Consider the following 11,950-nt stretch of genomic DNA (forward strand, 5'->3'; position numbering starts at 1 on the left):
CAGCGGGGCAATTAAACGATCACTAGATAAAAGTGTAGCGTTCGGAGAGGATGTTTCAAACGGCGAAGAAGCATTTGAATTACTGAAACTTAAGTCATCAGCTTCTTTGGGGTATACTAAACATCCCCTACCTTAATCTGAAGGATCTGACATTTCAATATTTAAAAAAAAATTGCCCACCACGTGAGAAATCTGATTTCTATACCATGATAACTAGACACATGTCGGAAGCATATGCAAGCTTAATCTGACACGCTCGAGCTACTTCCGAAATTCCCTCTTCCCCTCCCCAACTATTGTATAAAAAGAAAACAAATTGTATTCATATTAATATTTTACTGTAGTAAATTAAAGTGTATTAGTGCGGATTTTATGTGAGGAATATTACACCGTCGAGGTGTCTTCCATCACGGCGAATGTAGTCTTGAAATCAGACATGCGAATTTGCCGAGACGCGCCGAAGGAAGTCCGCTGTTGTGGCTCTCACTTCTGTCGTTATTTTAGTGACTTTGGGGCTGTGCAATGCTTTCTGATGTTTTTGTTTTGGATTGCTGGATGACCAGTAACGGCAATTTTGACGATTGACGTACCCGAAAATATGACTCATCACTAAAATAAACGTTGTCCATCCCGTTTTCCTCCGAATAAATCTCTAACATATTCTGACAGTAAATTTTTCGCTTATTGTAGTCTTCTTCTTTAATTTTTTGCACAATTTGGATTTTATACGGATGTAATTTTAAATCTAAAGCCAAAATTCTTTGAATTCTTGACCTATGGAGGCTTAAAGAGGCAGCATGTTTTCTGAGTGAGCGTCTTGGATGCTCCGCGACCGCAGCGGCGACGCGGTCGATGTTTTCAATTGATCGCACAGGTCTATTTCGTGGTCCAATTGAATGATTTAGTAAACAACTGTCGCTCGAAACTTCTCTACCCACGACTTAAGCAAAAGTACGTTTCTACTGCATACGCGCGGTGCGCACCAGAGCACTGCGCCATGGCGAGGGCGACTAAAAAATCCGCACTCGTCACTTATCGAACGCTACCACTTCCATCCAGCTAACCCTGCAGGTTGCCGAGAAATTCGTGTTTAAAGTTTAAAATCGGCGCTGAGATACCCTTTATAAAAACAGACCCTGTGAGAAATTATTTTGGCCAGGTTAGAGGTATAATTATCGTAACACAGACCCTACCTGCCACAATTTTATAAATACTTACATGGCGTTGACCATCACTCGTGTTATTAAATTTCACTCGGATGGGTTTAATTGTGAGGATAACCCAGCAGAACAATCTTCAATGTTTTTTTCAAACTGATGAAAACAAAGGTCGAAATCAAGAGACACAAAATAATGTTCTACTGGGTTGTTCAGAATCAGAATCGAAAGGAATATTGAAGCAAGCGCGAAAGGAGAGATTAAGTACTCATTCTAAGGCTTATGTGACTGGATGGGTAATTCGAAAAACTTTAGAAAAGAACCCTTGTTCTTCATGCAAAAAAATATTGTTTCATTTTGATTGCTTGTGAAAACAAGCAATCAAAATGGAACAATACATAATCGGATTAGCCATAAGGAATTTAAAGCGTCAAATAATAGCCGCAAGCTTAGTTACCCATCTCGAGTAGCTGTTAGGTACTTCGGGACAGTATTAAAGAAAACTAATGAATTTTTAGAAAAAAATGCTCAGACAAAAGATATATTAAAAACTATTATAAATGAAATAGATACCATTGATTTGGTAAACTGTCCCGAGCACAAAGATTTCGTACACCAATACTTCTTGCAGATCGTCATCCGATTCACAATTTATAATTGGCGTAACACAATAAACAAAATTTTAGAAGGTGTTGATATTGTAAGGGTGGAAGGAAAGAATTTGCCATATTATCAGAAGCTGGCTTATGAAAAATATTTAAAAAGAATTGAAAATAAAACATTTCTTTTATTTAAAACCTTGGGTAATGCGTTTCCAATGAGAGTAGGAACGAAAAAGTGGTTAATCAGTTTTTTAAAGAAAGAAGTGGCTACTAGTACTAGTGCTTTTGACAACCTAAATCAACAGCAGCCGGGTGAATCTACTCAAAATGTTTTTTTTGGCCAAAAATTTTGTTTTTTAAAAAACCCTTAAATATTGCTCTGAATATTTCTGGTGTTGAAAGGCACCGAAATAGAATTCCCTTTCTGTAAGAGTCACGAAAAAAAATTAAATAATTTAAGAGATATTTAATACTAAGTAAAAACTGTTGTTTATGACAATGACAAAATTTGTGGAAAATGTCGTGTTTACTTAGAATAATGACAATTTGTTGAGAATAATGATTATTTTAGAAATATTATCCATATTCGTGCTGATTATATTATTATTATTATAAGTAAAAAATAGGATTTTCAATAAAACTTGTATGTTAATAGTAAAAAATTATTTATTATAAAAACAACATGATTTATATATGTATTAAACATAAATAAAATTCTTCTCAGTTCTGATTTAAAACTTAACAATTTTTTTACGATTTTTTTAAAAATGTAGTTCTTTTTAAAAAGCCTCTATAAAAACTTTGTTTAAAACAAAATTTAGAAACAATTTTACACTCAACTTACTACTCACAGTAATAAGTAATATCTACTTATTACTCGAGAACACAAAATATATCAACTTGTTAACAATAATTGTCTGACATAATAAATTTTGTCACAAAAACTATTTGTTACTATAACTCAACAAACTTTTTTAACCCAAACAAAACAACATTATAAAAAAAAAACTAAAATATTATGTGTTTCATTAAAAAATAAATAACAAGTGATAAATTTCAAATAAAGATTTCTGAGAAAACTAATAACAATTTTTGCGATAACCCTCTCATTTTAAGCCTATTAGCCTTTTTAAGCCTATTAGTCTTAATCATTAGATCTTGGAACAATCAATCCTATATAACAATTTTATAAATCTAACAGTCTTAATCAGTCTTCATTTTAGTCTTAATCAACAGCCTTTTTAACTATACTAAGTAGACAGTGTAAGTAAACTGCAAATTAGAATCGCTTTGAGGTTGATGGTTGGCAGAAATCACTAGCTTTGATAACTATATTTGAAAGAATCTTTATACTTTTTGCTAGAATCTGAGGAGAAACATTTTCTTTTTCCTCATCAGTCATATTCTTTATAAAGCCAAGATGTTTTCCATGGCTACAAATTGTTGAAACATCGCAATCAAAACAACTCATACTACGTAGAGTTGTTTTTGTTTCATTTTTCTCCCAAAGTACTTGATAAACGGAAAAGGTGCCTTTGACTGGTTTTAGGTTTTTTAAAAGCAAACTGTCTCTGAACAATACTTTGTCTGCATTGACAGTTTTCAAAATTATATTCAACTCGCCCTTATCAATGTAATTTTTAATCAAATCATAAAATTCCTTAAATGTTCCTACATTTTTCCCAAATGTCACCATTCGGTCGGCAGTCCTTTTTAAAGTTGCTCCAACTCCATCAGGGGCACCTTTTCCGTGACCAACTTCAGAGTAATTCCATATTATATGATAAAGCTGTGGAAAGTCTTTACAAAGTTGTGATATAATGTAAAATATGAACTTGTTTCTGTACTGTGAACTAGGTGAATCGTACAAAAAATGGATAGTATCAATAAGGGGATTAAGGTTAATTACTTCGTCTATCAGTGGAATCAAATGGGCCCATACGGCTGCTGCATCATGACGTAAACAATCACTTATAGTGCACATGGATTTTGGAGTGACTTGACCAGTACTAAAGCTATGAGTATAAATTACAGCCGTATGCAAACTCACTTGTCCTCTGCTGCCCCCAAAATGGAAAGATTGAAATTCTTGGCCATACTTTAAAGCATAGTTTTCGGAAAAATCTACATGTTCACAAGCAGCATGTATATTAAGATTTTCTTTTAATTGCTTAATTTTTCATACTGATTAGTTATTTTAAATGTGTGATCTAAAATTTTTTTTAGTTCTTTTTCGAACTTTTCAATTGCTTCCTTGGTTCCTACAGTGACTTTCTTTAATTCGTCTCTCGTAAGCTTGCGTCTTCTTTTGTCCGTTTGTTAAAACTTTTTCTTTTTTAATCTATTCCATTCCAAAAATGTGCAGGTAGAGCTTTTGGAATGCAAATGGTATTCAATGTGATTCATTGAGCAGAATCTGCAACTTCTTCTCAAGCAATCGATATTTCTGGTATCGCAGCACATTTTAGACAAAACTTGTTCATAAAACTTTTCGCGTATCACAGTTATATTGTAAAGACCTTCAATCAATAGCTTCATGTTTGCATGAATTTGAAATACGCATGTCTCTCTGTTAGTATTTTTAGAAAAAACTACCCAAAAAGGCCGCGCTCTGCAGAAAAACGAATAACTGACTTTAATTTTCGTCTCAAATAATTTTTTTTGGTACAAATCTTTCAAAGGAAGTGTCAAATACCGTTTCTGCATTTGCAGTTTATTTTTTGTTATATATTGTTTTTTCCCAGCACAAATTATACTATTCGAGTCTTTTATGTAATTTTTTTTTTATGTTTTCAGTAATAACAGATTGCTTTGATTTGATTCCACGACTAGGTGTTTGATTATTGATTATTGCTTCACTACTATTATTTGCAGTTGTAGCTTCAGACTCGTCTATATCTTCTAATCTTTTTATAGTTTGAAGTGTTTTAACTAATTTATGTAATCTTTGTATCTGTCTTGATTGAGAATTAACTGTTTTTTTGTATGATACGATAACTCTTAAAAGTTTTTTCCGTTTCTTTAATTCTTCATATTTTAATTGAGTAGTCCACTTGCAAACCACGCTAAGTTAAAAAAAAACGTTTTATTTTGCAATGGCTGTCGTTGTATTAGATTTTTAAAAATATTATTCTGTATTTTATTATACTTATTCAAAACTCGCTACGTTACGTATAATTTGAGGCTAAATAAAGCATACTCTTGCAAAAGTCACTATGTTATTTGACAGTTCACTTTCAAAAGTATCTAAGTTACTGTTCACTTGCAAATGGCGCCAAGACGCCAAGATCCTCGTGCAGATGCCGCCATCTTGTCTCAGTCAGTACGCTTCGCTGCTGTTGGCGCGCACGCACGTATCTACTAAGTAAATAAAATATCCAGCTTTTTAGCAATTTTGTGTTGTGAAAATGGAATTTCAAGAAAACGAAGTTATTCTTGCACCTAATAGAAGAGGGCGTAAGAAAATATCCGATAAATCTACTTGGAAAAGAGAAGTTGAAAAATCAAAACGGTAAGTTACAGTTTTATATTTCGTTATTTTATTGTTTGAAAACTATTGGCGAAGTCTATAGTGTAATAATTATAGTGTCGAACGTTTTGTAAAATTTTTAATGTATATTATTGAACTATTACTTAATTTTTACTGTTTTGTTGCAGATATATGGCTAAAGGACCACCAAAGATACCACAGTGCGTCCATGGAAATTCAAAACAGGGTTATAAGTGTAACAAGTTGTCGAATCAAGACTATAGTAAGTTTTACAGACATTTTTATGCATCTTCAAACAAAATTACTCAAGATACATTTTTACTAAAGTATTTCACAGCTCAAACTCCAAAAAAAGAAGGTAAGAAAAAAACCCAAACAATACGTTATTTTATTCCCAAGTATGAAACAACTGTTGGGAGTAAACGCTCCATCAAATTAAAGAAAGTGTGCCAAAAAGCAATTACCCTACTTTTAGGAATATCTAAAGACAGAATACAAAGAATTTGCAAAAGACATTTAAATACTATGGAATTGCCGAAAGAAAGAAGAGGAGGTGATAGAAGTTCTTTAAAGTATTCAGGTCGAACAGAATCTGTTAAGTCATTTATAAAGGGTCTGAAATCCATAGAATCACACTACACAAGAGGAAGGTCTACTGTACAATACCTAAGCAGTGACCTTAGTATAAAAAAATTGCACAAATTTTATAACAATGACCCACAAAATGCTCCGGTGAAATACGAATTTTTTCGGAGAATATTTACAAAATTTTTTAATTTAAGTTTTAAGACACCGGCGACAGACGCTTGCTCTAAGTGCATTGAATTAAAAGAAAATATCAAAAGTGAAAATGATTCAGCCAAAAAGCAGATAATGATAGCGCATCTTAGGGTTCACTAGTTAAAAGCCAAAGCTTTTTATACTAGCCTCAAGACGCAACATGCCAATGAAGTAATATTATCTTTTGATTGTCAAAAAAATCAGGTCCTACCCAAAGTGCCGGATCAAAGTGCCTACTTTAGCCGACAACTTTATGCATATAATCTAACAATCTGCCAAAGGCCATCTTGCAGCCCTCAAAATGATTCAAATACGTTTATTTATACATGGCTCGAAACTGAGACTTTAAAAGGATCGAATCAGATAGCATCAGCATTATTTCACAGACTGTTGAATACCACTTTTGATAGCAGTATTGAGCACATAAAATTATTTTGTGACGGTTGTGGGGGTCAAAATAAAAATTCCACAGTTTTGGGAATGTTTGCATATTGGTTTAAAACAAAGGCTCCAAATCAAATTAAAAAAATAACTATTATATTTCCAGTAGTTGGGCATTCCTTCTTGCCACCCGACCGTATATTTGGTAATATTGAAAGAGAGATACGCCCTTTAGAGGTAATTGCGGAACCCGATGTTTATTTTGATATTTTCAAAAAATATGGTACAGTTATCAGACTCGGAAGTGACTTCCGATTTTACGACTGGAAAACAAGCGTAACAAATGTGCTTAAAGTACCAGGTTCATGGCATTTTAAATTTAATGCTTCCAAAAGATTTTTCTTGAGAAAGGATAAGAATAATAAAATTGGAATTAAAGGTGAACCTAATTATATATCTGAATTGGTCAACTATGGGAATGTGTGTAAAAGAGGAAAGTCTTATAATTAAATAGCGAGGTAAGTACAGAAATCTAGTAATACTTAAACATTGTAGGAACATTTAAAGCTAATTGCAGGAAATTACATGAAATGGAGTTGAAACATTTTGACATCGCCAACACTTCAGCATTTTCAACTCAAAACATGTTATTGTATGTTGTTGGAAGGATTAAAGGTTACGTTGAACATTATTTGGCCTCGTCTAGAAATATTTGGTTGCGGCAATACTATTTCCACGTCATCACGATTTACTTCACACATGTCCTCCACGTTCGGATAGATGAAAATCACCATACCATCTTTTTTCTTGTAAATTTTACAGTAGAATGCTGTTTTTCACGTATAGAACACGGCCAACAAAGTGCTTTTAGCTTTTTTTTGTCGCAAATTTCACAACAATCCAGTCATTTTCTTTTAAATCCACATCGCTTGTAAAATAGCTAATATCACTGAACTCAAATGGTGCAGTGATGTTACCTGGTTCCAAGTTTTCTTTATCATCTATTTCTTTTAATCATGTTGCTATATAATCATCAAACGTCTCATATTCAGAATGATCTGTGTCTGCGATACTGAGGCAATCGGAATTTTCAGAGCTTGTGTCATAATACGATCTCAATTTTTTCAGTTTTACAACTTTTTTTTTTCTTAGTCTCTTCGTTTTTCACCTTTTTTCACGATTTTTATTACTTCCAGCAGTCACATTCTTCCGTTTTCTTTTATTTTTTTCATGTGTCCCATTTATATTTTCACAATGACATGTATCTGTGTTTTGAGTACTATTCGGTTCACGGTCTTTGTCTACTTTCTTTGTAACAATTTTCATCTGTAAAGCTGATTGACCTATAAATTCACTGCCTACTTTTATTTTTTTCCTAATGTCATTTATTTCTTTAGAGGTTACTTTTACATCTGATGTTATTGTCACTAGAATTTGATGGACTATTTGTTCCAAAACTTCTTGGCAAATAATTTTCATTGATGACTATAAATGACCGATTCTGATTATCCTGTTTCAAAAGTTTATTTAATACGCAGACGTCTGATGGTTGATTGTTATCAGGCGCTGGGGTACGTAAATGCATGTTAATAAAATTGATACAAATTACATTTAGTCTCGCTGGATTATTATAGATCATCGAAGAAAACTGTGGCAGTAGTTCTGGTTTTCCGCAACTGATGATTACAGTTGAGCTCGTCGGTGTATCGTATTCAACCTTTTCAATATTTTCTTTCCTTCTATTCAGTTCACCTGTAATTTCATCTAATAAGTATATCTCATTGTCTGTGTCTGACACCATAATCTCCTCTGTCTGTTTTTCTTGAATTGTGTCTATAGTTTCCTGCCTAGTATTTTTTTTTGCAGATACCTTTTTTCGTGTTGGCTGAGGACTATTTATTTTTGTAAAGATATCGTCAACACATACTGATTTGCCAGGTTCTGTTCTTAGCTTCTTGTTTCTTTTCACCTGCATTGGCTTAGGGGCCCTTGTTTCTTTAAGATATTCTAATAAAGTACTATCTATTCCATATTGGGTATCGTCAAAATACTCAGGTATTCTCTTAAAAACATTTCTTGGATTTACAGGCCATATGCCTGTGGCTCTGAAGCCGCTTATTATGTTATTGCTTTCCTTGTGTTTCATGTTTGCTAATAACTGAGCCAAAAGTTTTGGAAAGTGTTTTTTATTCAAGGTGTTTTGTCCTGGATTTTTCAATTTATAATCCAACAGGATCTTTTTCCATTCTCCTTTTATGGCCCAAAATACGCTACGTCGAGGGGTTGTGTTAGGTGAGTAGAATTAGGTGGTAAAAATACAAATCTTATGTTATGCTTTTGACTCAACTCCACAACTTCAACGTTTATATGGGAAGACAAATTATCACCGATGACTACTTTTGGTCCGGGAATTTGTTTAGCCCATTCAACCACTATGGTTTTGAAATAGTCTTCGAAAGAAGCAGTATCAAACCATCCTGATTTGGAACAACTGTACCGTGTTCCATCTGGTCCTCCTTCAAGCCATTCGGAATATAAATTTGTGGATTTATAAACCACATATGTTGGTAGGCACGTCCCAGCTGCGCTTGCAGTAAACATGATAGAAATGCAACTCTTTGTGCTATTTAAAATCCTTTCAGGATGTTTAACGCCCCTTCTAAAAACACACTTTGACGTGCCTGGATTGTCTGATAAGTTGGTCTCGTCGTAGTTTAGTATGTTGCTTGGTGGTATATCCTTAAGCGTTTCACGTAAATTGTCAAAAAAAAATTCCATTTCTTCTAATCCTTTCTCAGCCCGGGCCTTTTTTATATTTTGAGTCGTTCTGATGGTTAATTTGGAACGATGACTGTTCAAAAACCCAGCCACCCACGTATCACTAGGTAATTTGCCATCAAACAAATCAGTTCGTGAATTTTTTTCCACATACTTATAAACTAACATTTTTACATCTATTTTCGTCATGGGGCTGCCATAATCTGCTGAAGCTAGTAAAACGTTTGCCAGTTTTTCTTCCTCTTCGTTAGTGAGTTTCTTTTGCCCCCCAGTCGGTTTCATGTGTATTTTTTTAACTTTATTTAATATTGTACGCCGAGGGATCCTGAATCTTTTTTCTGCCTCGCTACTTGACATTCTGCTTTTTTCAACCATTTCAACAGCTAATCCCAACATTTCCTCTGAATAATTTCTATAATGTCTCGATCCTATTAATCGTCTTTTTTTCCTTGTGTTATTGTTATTCATTCTGTAATAAATGAAAAAAAAAGATCTTCAGCAAAATTGTCTACAATGCTTAACAGAAATAATCATGAAGTTAGTTAGTTATTGAACCACAGAACACTTATTGAACGCTTAAGAGACAAGATGACAAGACACAAAAAGGTGAATTGAAAACAGACGTAAGATGCATTTGGGATAAGTATCTATCTACTGCCTTCTAAAAGAGAGAAAGGCGTGAAATGAATAAAAATAAAAAATGAATGATATATTAAGTTTATAAATTTAATTATATATACTCTCCGTAGAGTGTTCCAAAATTAATGCAAAATAGTACCTACTCATTTACTTCACTTCTAATTTAATGTTGCGGTGACAACCCTAATGGTAATATTTTGGCGGGCAAAGTCGTAAGAAATGTTTCAGAAAAAGTAATTTAACTTTGCCCATCATCATATTTTCGAATTTGAGAGAGATTTCGCGCTAGATATTTGATAGTTCTTGTTCTTTTGTTACAAACAAACAGTGGTAGAAAAACTACTTACCTGCTGCAATTCCAAATCGAGATTTAACGAAAGTTTTTCACACGACTTTTGGCCCGCAATTTACACCACCTTCTTTGACACAGTCTGACGTCTAACTGAAGTGACATTAGCAAAAGTCACTTACATAGTTTTGCCATAGACATAATCAATTTTCTACCATAGATTAAATAGTAAACGCAAGTAAAAAATTTGCCCATATTTTTCAATATTTCTAAATAATACCCTGCTGGGCAAACTCAGATCATTTGGGCAAACTTGTAAAGTTTTACGGTACATAAAGTTTCGTGATGTGCAATATTACAATTTTACATTTCAAAAGCTCCAGATCTCAAAATAAGGTACAGTTCCATATTAGTTGTCTTTACCATCCAGTCCGGAATTCCGGCCAGTTTGGAGTTGCATTGTGTTATGAACCATAACAGAAGTGCAGTTTTGTGGTGTTATCATAGCGCGCGCAAGTACAGATAATAGATAAGTGTGCAGTTACAGAGAGATCGTCGTATGTGTTGTGCTATTTTGTTTTTTAGTATCTTGTCTTATGCTTTACATGGTTGTCTTATTGCTTTATGAAAAATCTCATGTAGGTGCAAAGTTTTTTTTTTTTTTTCACAACACATTAGAACCAGCTAGAGCAAAAAGAGGACTTATTAATGGACTAGGATCAGTAATTAAAGGACTTACAGGTAATTTAGATCATTCAGATGCTGAAAGATTTAATAAAGCTATAGAATTATTAGAAGGAAATGAAAATAAGTTAGTTTCGGAATTTAATGAGCATATAAGTGTTAATAAAGATAGGATGAATCAATATTCGCAAATTATTAATAATTTAGTTGAAAATCTAATTAAAATTAATGAAACATTAAAATTAGTCATAGACAAGTACTATCTTATTGAAGCTAAATTTGCTAAATACGCTCAATTGTTAGTTATTATCACGGGAAACACATGTGATTTATATTTAGAATTAGTTAGAGAGTTAGAGAATATGTTAGGATTTATTCATGCAGCGAGCACGCACCATAGTATGATAAGCATAGAAAACTTAGGATATATGATAAGTAGACTTAGGAAAATTTATGGTAGTAATGAAATTTTAAACGTTGATTTAAGAGAATATTATAATCTTATTCAGCCAGGTAGTTATTTTATAAGTAAAAGAATAGTTATAAATAACAATGCTCAAAAAAAACCCAAAGCTCGGCGGAAATGAAATGTATCACAAATTATAACGATTAATGAGTTATTAAATACTGCATAGTTTGAATCCTCGAAATATTTTTCGAAAAGTGTGAAATTGCTATTCGAAACTGGTAGGGGTGACATTAGTGGTTTCTAGTAAAATGGTATTAAATCATTGAAAAGGGTGTTTAAGCATACTAATTATCCAGTTAGAAAAGTTAATATTAATTCAAATAACTTCGTCCCGTACAATAGTCTCATACGGGCGGCGGCGGCTACCTGATAAAGTACGAGAATACATGACGGTAAGCCTGTTTTTAGAGGTCTTTGCGGTAAGTACCTATAAGAGTGAGTGAAATAGCAAGTCATCTGCTATTTCACTCACTCTTATAGGTTCGGGTATTCTCGTACTTTATCAGGTAGTCGCCGCCGCCCGTATGCAAGTCATCTGCTATTTCACTCACTCTTATAGGTTCATGTATTCTCGTACTTCAGGTAGCCGCCGCCGCCCGTATGAGACCATTTTACGTCTCGCTCACGTTTATTATGTGAGTGATACAGGATACTTATGATGCGCAGTCTTCCGTTGTACTT

Source organism: Aricia agestis, chromosome 18 (assembly GCF_905147365.1).
Source record: "Aricia agestis chromosome 18, ilAriAges1.1, whole genome shotgun sequence".
Lineage (NCBI taxonomy): Eukaryota > Metazoa > Arthropoda > Insecta > Lepidoptera > Lycaenidae > Aricia > Aricia agestis.